The sequence below is a fragment of the Cyprinus carpio genome, unplaced genomic scaffold (genome assembly GCF_018340385.1).
Source record: "Cyprinus carpio isolate SPL01 unplaced genomic scaffold, ASM1834038v1 S000006753, whole genome shotgun sequence".
Taxonomy (NCBI): Eukaryota; Metazoa; Chordata; class Actinopteri; order Cypriniformes; family Cyprinidae; genus Cyprinus; species Cyprinus carpio.
Genome location: NW_024879352.1, coordinates 2,359,966 through 2,378,111, shown reverse-complemented (window position 1 = coordinate 2,378,111; position 18,146 = coordinate 2,359,966). Strand labels below are relative to the sequence as shown.

Below are 18,146 nucleotides of genomic sequence, written 5' to 3'. Positions count from 1 at the left end.
CACATTTGTTTTACATTTTACATTTGCCTTGATTTGCATCCAGCACGTTTATCCGCTGTCACCAAACTCACTCTCAGTAGTGTTCCTAATCTGTTTCTCAGGGGGGGGATCCACACACATAAAGTTGGAGAACAAATGTGTCATAAGCATTTCCATGTCCTGCAAGATGTTCTCATAACCTGCACCACAGGCCTCTTCGATATTACAGCGGGCCTAGGAGAGTGATGTAATTCACATCCTCTGTATGTACTGTAATGCATACGCGGCCAGTGGAGTGTCTTGTACGTGATTGGCTTTCCAGTGTGTTGTGCATGTTGTGATGTGACAGCCTGCAGGTCAATCAGGAGTTCAGATATTTATCTCTGGTCAAGTGAATATGGAGAGGGAGAGAGGTATGAGTGGGTTGACACATCACGCAGGTGATATTGGCATTAAAAAATACTAAGTGAGGATTTACACAAAGTAGGGTGGAGATAAGTTCTGACAGAGAGAGAGAAAAGAGAGAGAGAGAGAAACAGTGCCACATGGACAGACAATGTAGCAGGTTAAAAGAAATATTTAGCCAAAACTTGCTAACCATCTCAATATGGCCTATACAATACAAAAAACATGTTTTTTTCAGTAATATATTATGCCATTGAGACAATATCTTAGATTTATAGTTTAGATTATAAACAGTTATGGTTCGATTCTAATTTAGCATTATTTAGAGAATAATATTTATTATTGGCAATAAATTCTATTGCTATATATACTATAGATGGTATATAGAATATAGTTATATATAACAAACAGGTAGTTACACAATAAGAGAGTTAAATAAAGAAGAGAGTTTGTTAAAGCGTAAAGACAGAGATGAATGGTGATCCTCCTTTCCTTTCTATGGCAGTAGGCCCTTCGGAGGCTTTCATCCACCCTTCCAGAGATCCAAAAGCCGTTAAAAGTGACCCCGTGCATTTTTCTCACACACACGTAGTTTCCTCTGCAGCACTTTTATCCACATTGTGGGAAAGGAGCCTATTTCCTTTTTAAATGCTTAGCTCATTACTCATGCACACACTTACATTAAGCTTATACATTCAGATGAATGTCCTGCCAAATTCAAACACCCTATTTACGCTAAACTTCCCTCGAGCTCATAAGTTCAGTGCAGCGACTGTAAACAGGTTAGCTCTGCTTGTGTAAATATAGGACTGTATATAACCTTGTTAAAAATTCTTCAATGTATATGCCTATTTCCGTGTGGTATTTCTCTGTCAGACAGATACCAAACCAATCACTCATATTTTATGCATTTTAGGTGAATATGCACGTCTTCTGAAAAGCAGTAGTTCTTTTGACTCTACGCAACCACGGCAGGCGTGTGATTTAGAATATCTGCTCAGCAATCTCTGCTTTTGTAGCGCCCTCAACTGGTCAAGTTTGGCACATACAGTTTCATAAAATACTTGTAAATGGACAAGATATTTTAGTCGTAGCCTACATAGAATATTAAAATACTTGTAAATGCACGCTTCCAGAAATTTGTGTAGTGATGGTATTTGCCACTTTTAATATCGATTATACGTAACCATATTGACGTAATATAAAGAATATATATATATATTATATAGTATTATATATCTATATTATATATTGTCAAAAATTATGATATGGGTGGTTAAAACAAGTCAAAAATAGGATCCAAAATATAATATACCAATAAACTACAAAAAGTCTCTTGCTGAGTTGGCTTCTTACAATTATAATAAATTATAAAGAATATTTACAAAGTAGTTTGCAAATAAACCAAACAAAACAAACATAACAACAAACAAAGAAAACAAGAACAAAAAAAAAAACAACAAATAACGAAACAACCAGCAACAAACAACCAACAAAAACAAAAACTCACACAACAACATAAGACAACACATGACACAATATAACAACAACAAACATATAAACAAACCAAAAAACAAGGACAAAAAAAAACACTAACAACACAAAACCCAGAAAACAAACAGAGGAACCACCCCAAACGACAAAAACAAAAGCCAAAAGTAACCAAACACCAAAAAAACAACAATAACCAACAACCACGACCAAAACATGACGAGAAATCCGAACAACAGAGAAGAAACAAAAACATAACGAAGACTGAAAACCAACGAAAAACAAAACGACAAAGAGACGAACCCACAAAAACAAACACCACAACAAAACCCAAAAACAAGATAAAATACAAAGAAAAAAAACAACCCCAAAAAAAAACCAAAAAACACACACGAAAAAGAAAAAACACAAAAACAAAAAACAAAACACCAACAACAAACAAAATACAAAACAAAAAACAACAAAAAAAAAAACATGCAAAAAATCACAACAAACAGAAAAAGGAAAAAAAAAACAGAAAGAAAGAACAAAAAAAAAAACAACACAAAACAAAACGACGAACACAAACAAACAAAACAAAATCAACCAACAAACCAAACAAAAAGAGTAAACCAACACAAAACAAAATAAACCAACAACACACGCACACACAAACAAAAAAAAAACACGAACACAAGAAACAATGCACTATACAATAAATTATGAATAATCGGGAAGAGAAATTGTTACCTTTTCAAATGAAGAAACCACAAAAAACTGCATACCAAACTTTTGAAGTTCCTGTTGGCTTGACGGAAAGAGACCCTGGAAGCCCCTAAAAAAATCCCTGTTACATTATTTTAAAACTGTTTTTAGTGCTCTAAGAACGTATCTTCTTGTGGATAGTATCAATGCAACTTATTCAATTCACTTGTACCATGTAGTTCATCAAGACGTCAAGAGCTCAAAATAATGTTATTACAGTAACAGTGCTCTGTGAGAGTAATTTTTTTGTGTGTGTGTGTGTGTGTGTGTGTGTGTGTGTGTGTGTGTGTGTAATAGGAAGTTTATTCACAGTATTTCCTGTGCTGGCTCAGGACCCATGGGAAACACATTGACGAACACATTCAAGCAAGAAACAATACAGTGAGAAATATCACATTCTTTTCTGCCCCATCGTATTGCACACAGTGCCATCCAAGTATAAAAAATTAATAAAAAAAAAAACACTTTTTTAATCAGGAAGTAACATGAATCAGTAAGCATTCATAATCTGGACACCTAAAAAATCTCATTCCCCTGTTATTCATTTTTACGGCATTATTTGTCTGTTCCACTCTCACTCTTCTGTACCAGAGTTCTGGTAGCCTGGTCATTTGAGTCTTATTGCTATGTTGTGACCCATGGTGTAGTAATTGCCACTTTCACATCAGGAATGTGGAATTCATCATCAGCGCAGTGGGTAAGCTGAACAAACAAACAGTGGAGATCTTAAGTGGGTTATCACTTATTTCACTAACATTTTTCCTCTGTTAATTAGCTGGATGGGTCTTTGGCGGTGGCCCTCTTGAGAAAATAACGAGGCTTACATGACGTGCTATACTGTCGAACATCCTTGTGGTACCGTCACGCAACACAGTGTGCTGAAGGGCCGCAAAGAAATTCAAACTGGATTTGATTCCTCAGATTAGTTCAGAATGATTGAAAAAATGACGCTCCCAAGAGCCCAGAAGTCCTTATCTGAGGGAAAGTATCTTTGCCGTGCACTATTTAGGAGATAGAGAGGGCATAATGGCACACGGTACTTGGGGTGGGTCTGTGTTTTGTGGTGTTATGGGCGGCGCTTTCCCAGAACAGTGGATGTACGTCATATGCATTGTGAAAAATGGTTCATAATCTCTGTGACCTCACAGATGACTTGATGTTGAACATTGTGTAATTGAATCCAATTAGTTAACCTGAGTGTTGCATCATAGCATGAAACTCAAATCTGGAGCGTGATGTTACAGGCCTGTTATTGAACTTGTTAATAACTTTTTACACAATTTAGAAATTATATACATTTAATAATATCTTATATATTAATTGTATAAATTTCATTTATTAATTATACACAAAAAATGTGAAGTTGAAATCCTTCATTCGAATATCTATCTTGTCCCTTGTTTACCGTCTTATTCCATTTGTCAATAAATGAAGGTTCATTATATAATGATGATTACGTTTCAAAATAAACAGGTGAGAAATCCTAAACTAATCCTAACCAACTTTTGGATTTGGGTCGCAGAGACATCAGCTACCAAAACACGGGTTTGCAATGCAGGATTTTTCATTCTTTTGTTTTATTTTGAATGTTTATTCAAACCCCGCCTACAACATATCTTGCGATCAACTATTATATTTTTATTTTTTATGCTGATAAAATACAGGTGTGGAAAGTTGAAATTCTAGCTTCTTTCACTCATTCGCCAGAACTGAGGAATTTTTTCAGCAAATACCAACAGTTCAGATCATCAATCTACTTTTTTCACTGTACTGCTCTTTGTACGGCATTTACATTTTTAAAATAAAGAATTAATAGCATATTCCTTAACATTAACCAGTTACATATCTACACTCTGATCTCAATATGGATGCATAATTATGTTCTGTCCATGTGATTCGTCGTGTGGATCTCATCTCAACAACCAACAATGGGTATATTATATAAATTAATTGTATAAATTCATTTATGAATTATACACAAAAAAAAATGTGAATTTGAATCATTCATTCGAATATCTATCTGTCCCTTGTTTACATTCTTATTGCCATTTGTATATTAAAAATTAACCGGTTTCATTAATATTTAATGATGATATACAAAGTGTTCACAATAGAAACAAGCGAATGGAGAATTCCTAGAACTACTACTAAAGCAACTTTTGATTTGCCGTCCAGCAGGACATCTGACCACAAAACGGTTCGCCAATGCATGGAGTTTTCATTACTTTTGTTTCTATTTTGAATGTTTATTCAACACAGCCTACACACATAGTTCTGTCATGCGCATACAACATATTATTCTCTTTTTATTTTTTTTATGGATGATAAAAATTAAAGGTGTGAGTAATGTTTGTAAATTGCCTAGCTTTCTATTGCAGCTCGATCATCTCCAGAACCACTGAGGATTTTTTTCAGCAAATAAACCACAGTTCAGATCATCAATTCTACTTTTCACTGTACTGCGTCATTTGTAGGCATGTTACCATTTTTTAAAATAAAGAAGTAATAGCCATATCTCCTTAAACATTACAGTTAACATATCCTACACTCTGTTGCTCAATATGAGGCATTATTATGTGTCTGTCATGTGATTCGTCGTAAGCGGAATGCGCGGTATCTCAACTGGAACTGTTTGTCAGGAGGGGAATAGAAGCTTTGTTAGAGATTCTCTTCACTGCCTTTTACCTCAGTAAGTAAACACGCACTGTGTTTATTCTACCGTGCGCTTTGCACATGATAAAGGAGGGTTCCTATTATGTGGAAACCACAATGGTCTCAATAAATTCTGATGTCGTCGGCTTGTCAATTCTGTAGGATTGTTTTTAGCATTAGCCAGTTAGCTATTGTCATCTGTCAGAGCTGCTGTTTACGTTCATGTGTTGTTTGGCACAAACTCAAAAGTAATGTATGTAAATGATTTGTTGTCTTAAATGAGTTGTGTATTTAATCTTGTTTGTCACAATTCATATTGGTTCTAATTAAATACGATAACACTTCCGTCAGTTCATTACCATTGTCAGTAAATTACCAAACTCATCACATTGATCTACGATGTTATAAAAAACTTTAGTCTATGGTTTGTATGCATAAATAAACTTTATCGTAAATAAGAGCGTATAAATCAAATTTGATTTCAGTTTCATTTGGTTTGATTTCATTTCTATGAGAGATCTAACATCTTGTTTTGTTTTGGGGTCATGTTCTGTTTGTGCTTTTCGTCCGTCTCATTTTCAGTTATGTGTTTTTCATGATTGTCAGTGTTAACTAATAGCAGCAACTTAAAATGCAACCCAGGGCCCATCATGCTTTATAAGAGCTCTTTTTTTTTTTTTTTTTTTTAATGTATTATTATAGCTGAAATCATAAGGTAAATTGAAACCAGATTGTTAATGATAGTTAATTATATTTTTTCCTGTGTTGATTATTGAATGCATGATTCTATTTTTGCGTTTGGTGTTTACTGGTCGGCTTTTAGAGCTAGAACGTGAAACAAACTTCAAAATTGATTTAATTATTTGTCTTGCCCACTCATTGCCATTTCTAGCATAATACAACTCCGCAGATAAAATAAACGTATAGTTATTTATATATGGCCAATATTAGATTTATACTATTGGTCTACTAAAGAATAAGGAATCATTTGTAAATTGTCGAAAAAAAAAAAGATATGCAGTCAGCAGTATGATGCTCTCGTGTAAATAGTTGTCCAAGCCTCCTACTATTACATCTTGAGGTGTTAAATTTCTCCTGCTGAGGGAGTGGTGTGCTGTAGGTGGGGAGTCAGTGTGGTTTATGAAGGCGGCCTGAGTGTTGATAGGACAGCGCTTAGTAATTTGTCTGAGACGAGCTCCTTATTCCATATAGACTCCTTCAGGTGTCAGTCATCTAAGCAGTCAATCATTGGCCAATGTTGCCACACAGAAGTGTGTGTGGTGTGTGTGTGGGTGTGGTGGTGTGTTTGACTTTACCATTTTCACTTCATTATGACTTACCTGAGCAGTAGCATTTTTTGTTAAAATGTAATCCTTTTAATTGTCTCTTTTTATGTGATTTTTGGTTTCTTCCATCTCTCTGCTTGGCTATTTTTTCTTTTCCTTCTTCTTTTTCTTTCTTTTGCATAAAATAATATAATTACTATAGTTATTATTACCACATCTTTATTATATATGTTTGTCTGTATAGAAATTTAAATATTTATTTTTGTTTTGTCAAGATTTGTTAATTAGATTTTCCCCCCATTTTCTTCTTAATTTATTTTCAAAATTATTGTTGTCACTTTGACAATTTTTGCCATGCTTTAACATTTTAAAAGAAAACATGCTCATCATAAAAGAGGTGTATTTAAATCATAGTATGCATGAATTGCACTTTAGTGGACATCCAGGCAAAATAAATAAATAACACAGGGCAGCATTGACCTTTGACATTGACATTGATCTATAAAGACAATTTTACTATTCACCAAGATATTGGTATCATCATAAAATTCTGCAAGTGAATATTCATGTCAGATACCAAGTTTTATTGCTAGACGCCGCAAGACGTGTTTCGCGAACGGCACTGTGGACTCTGAGGGTTCGCTGTAGAACTCAACCATCTAGCCCTGTCCCCCTTTATATCTCTCTCTGGCCCATGCCAGAGACCACACAGACGCAGAAGCACACCCTACCAACCACACAGAGAAAAAGCCCAGGGGTCTTGCACGCAAACCGCCCTGGAGCTGTCAGTCTTGTGCTCCGTGTGGGTGTTTGTATACGAGAGAGAGCGTTGTGACTGTGCAAAAAGCCATGGGAAAATGCCTTGATTGCTGTTCAACGCTTTTCATATTGCATATAGTGTAGCATGCGTGTTCACTCGAAAAGTAACACGCTCGCTCAGGTGTGAGCTGGATGGGTAGATTTATTTATTCATGTCCCTAACAATTTTTAAATGCACTGAACGTGCTGAGAGTTTTAATGTGTCGCTTTCAAGCAAAAACACTGTAGTGGTTACTGTGTCTAGTCTAGGTGTGTAAAGGATGTCTCCTGCCGGCCAGCCTCCCTGGTGACTGGCATCTCACCCAGAACGAGGCGCGCCATGTCAACCAAAGTCACTATTCGTGGGAGAGAACCTGGGCACTGGAGCCATATGATTCATAGGTAATACACATACCACATAGCCATTGCATTACAGATACACACCCTCCTTTTGAACAAACATACACTAGCGCTCAAAAGTTTGGGGTCATTAAGCTTTATTTTAAGTAATTAATGTTTTTATTCAGCAAGGGTGCATTAAATTGATCATAAGTGACAGTGAAGATGTTACAAAAATTATATTTTAAATAAATGTTATTTTAAACTTTCTATTTATCAAAAAAATGGATCACGGTTTCCATAAAAATATTAAGCAGCATAATGATTTTCAGCATTGATGGTAGTAAGTAATAGTTAAAATAATAGTAGAAAATACTATTTTTAAACTGTAATAGAATATTTCAAAACATTTTTGACTAGATAAATGCAGTCTTTGTGAGCACAGGAGACTTTTTACAAAAACATGAAAAAATCTTATCCACCCCGCACATCTGAACACTAAAATTCAGACATTTTCTAATTTTCACCCATTTTCTTCTGATTTGGCAAAGGGCTAATAATGGGAAAATACAAACATCCCACTGTTAAAAATGAAGTCTTATACAGAAATGATCAGTCTATATGAATCTGGGGAATAAAATAAATAAATCAGTTTTGGTATTCTTTCTTCTCTCTTGGTCTTTGTCACGTCTCTGTCTGTCAGGTCTGTCCCTATCTGTGGGTCATAACTGTTGTTGCTGACAGCAGAATGGATGTCTGCTAGTAAGATAGTGTGTCGAGTGGGTCTCTGCTAAGATGACAAGGGCGAGATCATTGTGAACACCAAGAGCGGAGGCCACGGGACGTCCACAGTCTCCTTCAAACTGCTCAAACCCGAGAGGATCGGTGAGACACACACTCACAGTGCCCTCTAACTATCATGTACACACACTCTGTGCATGTTTACAATGCTCAGTCTTACTCCAAAGTCAGTTTATGTTTTGAACAAAAAAAACAAACAAGAAATCCTTGATAATTTCGAATCTCCATAAAAGTGCTTTTTTTTTTTTGCATTGTCAGCATATTGTTGTTCAAGTAAACACACTCAATGTCTGTTAAAGGCAAAATCATAAGTTCGGTTTGATTGATACAACACTCCTTGAATGTACAACATATGTCTTTGAAGACAGCAATGGATTTTTAAGCACTCAACCAATGAGTATGTGCATGCTTTTTTATGTTTAGGCATTCTGGATCAATCTGCGGTCTGGGTTGATGAGTTGAATTACTATGACATGAGGACAGATCGCAACAAAGGAATCTCCCCTCTCTCGTTGAGGCCGGCCAACCCTTTGGGCATCGACATAGACAAGTAAAGAAACATTCACAAGTGAGTTTGTGTGGTCCCTTTTATGAACTTAGAAAGTAATACATTTACACCTACAACTAATCACACGCACTGCTCTACTCGTACCACAAACACACACACCACACACACACACTCACACACCACACACACTCCCACACACAAATACAAACCTGTGCTTCATTTCTGACGGTATGATTAAAAAACACACTCACATTAGACCAAAACAAATGCATTTCCTCACACACTTCACCCCAAAAAGCACTGCCCTGTGTTTATAGAAGTGGACCGCTGTGTTTATAAGGAAGGAGGTTCAGCAGAAAGTAGAAACAGCCCCATTGTGTGTATATCTTCTACCTGGTTGAAGTCATTGGTACACCATTTCCTTGGATAGGAAGAGAAACTCTTCCTTTCCCTGACCTCTGCAGCAGCTTTAACCATTTATTCATTTATATCTATATATTCAGTCAGATTATATACACTACAGTTCAAATGTTTGGGGTGGATCAGATTTTGTAATGGTTTAAAAAAAAATCTTATGCTCACCAAGCCTGCATTTATTTGATGAAAAATATAGTAAAAACAGTAATTTGTTAAATCTATTAATAATATTTTATATATTTTATAATGTAATTTATTCCTGTGATGGCAAAGCTGGATTTTCAGCAGCCCATTACTCCAGTCTTCAGTGTCACGTGATTCTTCAGAAATGTTTCTAACATTGTTGAATTTTATATTTCTTTCCAAAAAATAAATCTTACTTGCACTGTACCCAAACTTTTTCAGCGGTATTGTGAGTCATATGTATTTCATCAAGTCTCTTCTGTGACACATCAAAGACACAGTGGGTTGGCTTATGCAGTGCTGTTTATATGTGGACAGATCTGGTTTGTGCCCTGTCTTGTTTTCCTCTATAGTCTGGAACTGTGGTAGTATTAGAGTGGTCTATGATCTGTGGTGTTTTTGTGATGAGTATCTTTATAGACCAGCTGTGTGGGTGTCTTAACTCTGTCTTTTGTTTTCAGAGGGAGGTTCTCTGAAGGATCTGGGAGAACATGTTCCCTAGTATGAGTGGAGACTTCACTAGTGAGAATTTCTCTGCCACCTGGTATCTAATCGAGAACCCATTCTTCAACCAGGTCGGTCTATATAACCATTTATTTGTGCATTTGTTAATCTGCCAAAAATAGATTCTTGTGTGGTGATGTTTGTTATGTTTGTTGCTGTTTTAGCTTTGAGCCAACTGCGTGCAGCTGTAGGAAATCTTAAGAAACAGGCCAGTAAGAAGAATGAGGGCAGTCTGGCCTACGTGAAAGGAGGTCTCAGCACTTTCTTTGAGGCTCAGGATGCACATTGCAGGTACGTGTGCTTGGGGTGTACATTTAAACACAACCATAAATAAATTCAGTTCTTGCATTTGACTGAAGGAAACAAGCATATTTTAGGGAAACAGAGTATTGTGCAGGAAGTACTATAGGGTTGGGACTGGATTGTATCCATGAGGATTTTATTGCCTTTAGGTCATGTTGGAATGATTGTGTTAAAATTACTCATCCCATAAATACAATGTTGTAATGATCATTGGGAAGCTCAGGATTTCTTTTGAGTTCCGGCTTTTTGGGTCGATTTGAATTAAAAGACGGAAGCAAATTGGAATTATAGTCAGTTTAATTTGTGAATATTGACTGTACAGTAATATATATATATATATATATATATATTTTATTTTTTTTTTTTTTTTTTTTTTTTTAGACTTTTTGAATATATTCTGTGGACTTCTGGTGAAGAATGGTAAGCTTTGCCAGAAAAATTTTATGAGAATACCAAAAAATCAGTGTAAAAATTCTGATTTAAATTACATACCCGTTTTTTTTTTTTTTTTTTTTTTTCAGCTATCTAGGAAGTCCTTTGAAAAATAGTAATCTTGTTATTATCTTGTTCTTATAGACCCACGTCATTTTCTGAGCTTCATTGAATGAACTCATTGGGTTGGTTTCCTATATTAAGTATTAAAAGTAAAAGCTCAAATAGACAATATGAATGCTTAATATGAATGCATTTAACAAAATTAGTTTGCATGGGCATTATATTACGTCATTGTACACAGGTGTATGTCTCTCTACTCAGGACTCAGACTGCTGTCATCAGATGTCAGTGTCACTGTGCAGATTTCTCTTTGTCAGATCTGTCTGTGTGTGTGTTGGACTTGTCTCGGGTCACTTGTCTGGAGTCAAACAGAAGAACCGATTATTCTTAGTACTGCATGCCCATGTGATTGACATGCATGGGGACGGTAAACAAGGCGTGGCTGTCATCATGTTTAGATGAGGTGGTAATAAGGTTGTCATTGTGCTGAGAGGAAACGAGAGAGCAGCAGACGGAAGCTGCATTGATTCCCAAAGAAGACTCCCAAAACTTACCAGGCAGAAGTCAAAACATACCTCAGAGACAGAGGAAGTGTACCACTAGCATTCCGGACCCCGGGGGGAGCCAGGAGGTTAGCCCTGACGTCATTGTGTACAGAAGTATCCCAAATCCAGATGTGGAGAGAGAAAAGAGACTTCATTTAGTTTTTTTGTGCAAAGGTTTATCTTCGTATTTAGGCACTCTATAGCATATATCAATATAGTTTAAAATGTCTCAAATTCAGTTTTGTCAAATTTAAGGTCATAAAAAGTCTTAAATATCTTAAATGGTATTAAAAAAAGTTGTAATATCATTTAGGAGATCTTAAATTTGGAGCAGAAAAAACAGGAATTCCGGGACGGTCTAATGTGATTATTAAAACTTCAAAAGGCTGTGATTAAATAAATGTGAGCAACACACTTTTCAACACATTTGAAAGTCAGTTAACAGCACTGTTGCCACGTTCTACAGGCTTGCGGTTTCAGAGCAGTTCGCAATCAGTGAATACTGCAACATTTATTGCCAAGTGCTTGTATTATGGTCTACTGTTGATGAATTATGACAGTGTTTACATTATGGGGTGTATACCGTCAAAATGGTGTAGGTGGTTGTAAAGAGTTCATATTTTATTTGCAAGTTATCATAGTATATGGCGCAGGAAAAGAAGAGTATATTTTGAGATTGTTTATAATTTAAAACTCAACCAGCATTTATTTGAAATATAAATCTTTTGTAACATTATAAATGTCTTTACTATCACCTTTGATCACTTTATTGCATCTTGCTGAATAAAAGTATTCATGTTATCTGACTTCCCAAACTTTTTAACGATAGTGGAAATGCTCTCAAACATGACTTGTTGTTTCCTCTCTCTACTCACTGTTCTTTGTCTAACTAATCCATCAGGAAGCTTGAATCGGATGGCACTGAGCAAGGTGGAGGGCTCTATGACCCAGGCGACTAGAGAACGTCCATTGAACAGTAAGACATAAAACCCAACAACATGCTCAAAATCACACACAATTACACAAAGCAGGCTAAAATTTAGGATCGGAGTTACATATGCATTCTCTTTAGACCATCAAAAAGCCACCACATTTCCACACAGACCTCGGCGTGTTTTCTGTGAGTGCGTCTGCGTGTGTTCGAGGACCAATCATATCCCAATCATATCTCCATATCAATTCTCTCATGTGACGGTAGTCAATAAACATGCTCGTTTCCTGCGGGGCCGCACAAATAACCAGTCACACACTGACATGCTTTCAACGCCAGCCCCTCCTTATCCTCCTCACCACCCCATCTTTACAAGTAGCATTTAGATGCATGTTCTTAACCAAAGCCACTTACTAGGCCTTTGACTCTCAGCCAATCACAAACGGGCTCAATAAGTGGAAAAAAAGGCTGTTGCTGTGTGAAGACTCTTATAGTGGTCAGGGGGCTGGTCTTATTAAATCTGACCAAGGGTTTCCAGATTAGCTGGACCACCCAGAGAAGGGGAGCGCGTACCAGACGATCTGATGAATTTATTTCGAACCGAGTAAGGGATGATTAAACCACCATTTTTTATCAGCTGTTTTTCTCACCTTCTGACACCCTTATCTCACTCTCTGTTCCATTTGCTCATTCCTCTCAGGAGCAAGTGAAACTGCTGACACCCCTGTTTCAAGAGTGGTTGTGGCAGAAATGGACAAGGCTTGCTCCACACGCAATGCTCTCAATGTCCTCCAGAGATTCAATTTCTGTTTAAACCTGCACACTCAACATTGAGCGCAACATCCAGAAGGTGGCATCCCCATACAGTACTACATTCCCGTAGCGTTCAACAGTTTGGGTACAGGGATATTTGAAATATTTATTTAATACATATATTTATTCAGCATGGGACAAATTTGAATAAATAGGCTGTTCTTTTGAGAAACCTTCTGTTTATCAAAGAATCTATGTATCACAGTTTCCACAAAAATATTAAGCAGCACAACTGTTGTTTTTTATAATAATAAAAAAAGTTTGTTTCTTGAATACTAAATTCAGCATATTAGATGATTTCTGAAGGATGGCTGCTGAAAGATAGTAATATAAATTAATTTTGAAAATATTATTTAAACAAAAACAGTTAATTTAAATTGTAATAATATTAATCACATACACAAAACCGCAGTAGAAAAGACTTATTTTAAAAAACATTGCAAAAATCTTACCATCCCCAACCTTTTGAAGTACAGTAGTATGATACACCTTTATGAGAAAATAACGAATGGATATCTCTGGGAATGCTAATAAACTGACTGTGTGTATGTGTATGATTTCCTTCCAGGGCGATTACGGACGTTGTCTATAAATGATTATGAGAAAGCCAAATATCTCTTTGGGAACACAGAGGTTGCCTGGTCTTAAGAAAGGTGATCTGATCTTCACTGAATAATTATTGATAACTTATGTTAATATGACACGCATACGTTCACATTACCTGGAGTACTGGGTAAATGTTGAGAGAAAGATGCATCTGCATAATGGTTTGTAGTGTATTCGGAGGTGGAGACGCGGATAGAAGCCCTGAGAAAACTGCTTTTGGATAAACTTCTGGAGACGCCATCCACTCTACATGATCAGAAACGCTATATCAGGTGTGTTAAGCTCATGTTATTCATCACCTGTTTCAGGGGTTCTCATGCTTTTTGATGGCAGGGACCCTCAAATATGAAAAAAAGCAAGTAAAAAGACCCATACTATGTGATAAATCAACTCAAAAATTTTCATTTTTAATTATAAATATTGATTTTTATTAAAACATGTCACTACCCGGTGTTTCAAATGTTTTGGCTTTTTTCAAAATAAGTGCTTATCAAGGCTGAATTTATTTGATCAAAACATTTATACAGTAAAAACAGCAATATTGAGAAATATTACAATTACGTTTTTGTGTTGTTTTTGAATATATTTTTTAAATGTAATTTATTCCTGTGATGGCAAAGCTAAATTTTCAGCAGGCATTACTGCAGTCTTCAGTGTTGCATGGTCCTGCAGAGATCATTCTAATATGCTGATTTGCTGCTCAAGAAGCATTTCTTGTTATCGTCACATATTTTTTGTGGAAACCGTGAAACATTTTTTGTCTATATTCTCTGATGAATAGAAGTTTGATAAGAAAAGCATTTATTTGAAAATTGAATTTTTTCAATAGTATTTCCTGTCAATTTTGATCCACTTAATGTTTCCTTCCTGAATAAAAAGTATCAATTTCTTACTGACCCCCAAGCCTTTAAGAGGTAGTTGTAAATATTTGATATTTAATTATTTATATGTAAGTAATTACTTTCCCTGCCTTACCTGACCTGTCATTGTGAGAGGGGTTTAAAGGGGTCCTGAAAAAGGATGTGATTATATTGATCTAATGATTCTCTCTTTTTTTTTACTTGAGATACCTTTCGGATCTACATGCTCCAGGTGACCCAGCATGGCAGTGTATAGTTGCTCAACATAAGTGGATCCTGCAGCTGATGCAAAACTGTAAAGAAGATTATATCAAAGAGCAAAAAGGTATACACACATGCAGATAGTTTGAAATAAAATTGATGGTTTCTCTACAGCTCCGAAGAGTGAAAATCAGTGTGTGTGTTCTGCCCTGTGTGTGTTTGTTTAGATAGAGAGCAGCCCGTGTGTGGTCTGGTCATGACCTTATAGAGAACAGGAAATCCATAGAGCTCTATAGTGTGGCAGAGCTGGGTGGGGGATGTGGGGGGAAGATGGGGTGTGGGGTTTGCTGTAAAGAGAGACAGACATCGGGGAATACAAGGAGAGAGAGGAGCATAGATGAAACACAGGAGATGATTGGACACCTGGATCAACACCAGATTCATTTTTTATCAAAAGAACGGGAGAGTAAACGTCCAAGTGGCTGAATGGTATACATCTTTATCTGTGAGAGAGAAACATGACATGTGTACACAATGTGGACATATTGAATGTTTCAGACTATATCAACAATTTAATCAAGACCCAGGAAGAGTCCCGGAAAGATCTTTAGTGCCATCTACTGTCAGAGAAGAGCTACTGCACTAGGGGCGGGCAGAGGAACAATATCTGGATCTGTAACATTTCAAATATATCTGTATCTGATATCAGCTAAAACTGAAAGTTGGGCGGGGGGCTTTACCTAGAAGTTCGTGCAATTACTTTAAGAAAGCTAAAAAAAAATTTATTTCAATTAATTTACAGCCTATATTTATTTCTTCGTAGTTATCACTGCAAAAATATGCCTTGTATAACTGATAATATAATATTTTTCATTATGATTATAACATTTATTTTAATATCTTCTAACTGTCGGAGCTGATAGCATCCTATAGACAGTCCTTTGAGGTGTAATGCGGTTTGGCTTCAGGTGACCCGAGTTTGTGTCCCAGCTCGGGGACCTTTCCTGATTAAAACGTTCTTATTAAAACAGTAGTAATAAATGTTAATAAAAGTCAAATAAGAGGAATATATATAACTCTGTGTACTGAGTAATGTCAGGTGAAACCACAACCTCAAATAAGAGGAGGCTGACTCTATAACTAGCTGATTAAAGAACTTCAAGGTTGAAAACATAAAAAAGAAAAACTTTTTCTGTGCATACAAATGTAAATCTGAACAAATTATATTCCTGCATAAATGCCATCTCCGAGAGAGAGTGAGACAGAGAAACATGTAGCCTATCATACCAAGTTTAAAACATTTAAATGACAAATCAAGCAGTAGAACATGTATATGTATCTTAGTTTATTATTAGGCTAGAACTGGTTTGGTTTCTGAGAGAAGCGCAGAAAGTCACTTTGCATAAAAGCATTTAACATCATGATTTGCACTCAAATCACAGGGGAAAAAAGAAAGAAAGAAAAAAACTGATTGAAAAGAGTGCAGCATCATCTAGACCTGCGTCACCATAAGGCTCAAATATGCCTTCATCAACATGCGATGGTATGTAGATGAGCATTCATCGTGTCTCTCTGTGTCAGTGGGTGGTGTCAGTTTAGAGCTGGATCGCTCCTCAGCCCTGAACAGGATCAGCCTCTCAGCTCCAGTGAAGAGAGGAGGCAGCTTCCAGACACCCTAAAGATGACTGGAGTACAATCACAGAATGATTAACATTATACAGATTGATTTCTGAAGGATCATGTACTGCTGACAAATCAGCTTTGCCACCAAAGGCATATAAACTTTTGAAAAATGTTTTCAATGATATTCATATAGAAAAACGTTATTTTAGTTTGTAATAATATTTCACAGGTATAATTGTTTTTACTGCTTTTAGCTTGAGCATAAAGATACTTCTTTCAAAAAAAAAAAATCTTACACTGTTATATACAGATATACAATAATGTATGAATTTTGCTGAATTTGAAACTGCTTCCTAGTTTAGCATGAGTTGTGAAACTCATAGAAAGCTCATTGTCAGCAGCTTTCATTTCAGAATCAGAATGCTGCTGTCCTTCGAGAGTAAACAGCTGACCGATATCATCGATACATATTTTCTCAGCGAGGCACTATAAGAGCCTCAGCAGTGTGAGGTGTCGCGCATTTGTGGAGAAGCTCGGTCTCCCCGCAGACGTAAGGTCATCAGCCAGCGCCCAACTTCTGGAAACTGATTGGATCTCACTTCTACTCCCAACGGCAGGCCTGTTCAGTGACCCCCCGGTAGCAGCATAAATTATGGACAAATATGACCTCAGAAGTGTTAGAGAACAGGAGAGCGTAGTTAATCATGTTTTGATGATCTTGGTGAGTCTGTGTTGTCATGGACAGACAGGAGAAGAAGTCTGGGGTCAGGTGGAGAAGTTAAAGAAGAATGCCCGGCAAAGACAGAATGACTTTAAGGTCAGTAAAGCAGTCTCGGACGAATGGTTTTGTGCTTGTAGTCTGGAGATTAAGAAGTGTGCGCATGAGCCACTAAGGTTTCAAGGAGCTAGTGATGCACCAAAATTTCTGAAACTGAGCAAATATTTGGCCCACAAAAATGAATTTCATTTTCAGTTTCATCTGAACTGTTTAGAGGGCTAAAATCATTAACAGAAACTGACCGTTTAATCTGCGTTTCTTCCATATGGCATTTTGACTTTGTCAATGTCTGTGTTTCTGTTTTTTTGAAGTTTCAGCATAATGGGTTTGGCACAATTGATTGTGTTTTAGGGCATGATTGAGCTGAGGTGACCCGTCGTTTGGTGCAGTTTGTTCGAGGGGCTCTGTTACCCTCCTCACTTACTGAGCATCAGCTGAGGCAGTAATGGAGGCTGGGACCACCAAAACCCTCTCAGTGGAGTCTGGCTCACTCAGGTCATCCACACCGTCAGGTATGTGAGTGGAGTTTATAGTAGAAATGTAGGCAATTCGTAATCGGTCAGAAATGAAAATTCAGCAAATACCAACAACAAATTTTGGTAAGTTGCATAATCTTCTGTCACACGATAAAGGTGATAGTTTTCGTCCCAGAAATGTAAATTCTGTCATCATAGGTAACCATCATGTCATTCACACAACCTGCACAGCTGTTTTTTCTTCTGTGGAAAACAAAAGGAATATTTTGAGAAGTCTCTGTGTGTGTGTTTTTGTCATACAGTGGTGTCAGTTGAGGGACCAAAATTGTTTGATTACCGACATAAAAAAAAAATAAAAATAAAAATCAGGAAAAGATATTGCACTAAAAAGAAAGTCAGCTCATTAAA

The 18,146-nt window shown here is 36.5% G+C and overlaps 1 pseudogene; it reads left to right on the top strand.

Moving 5' to 3' along the window:
* The first annotated feature begins 376 nt into the window (after positions 1 to 376).
* Positions 377 to 16,552, top strand: LOC122144726 (annotated as a pseudogene).
* Positions 16,553 to 18,146: the final 1,594 nt, after the last annotated feature.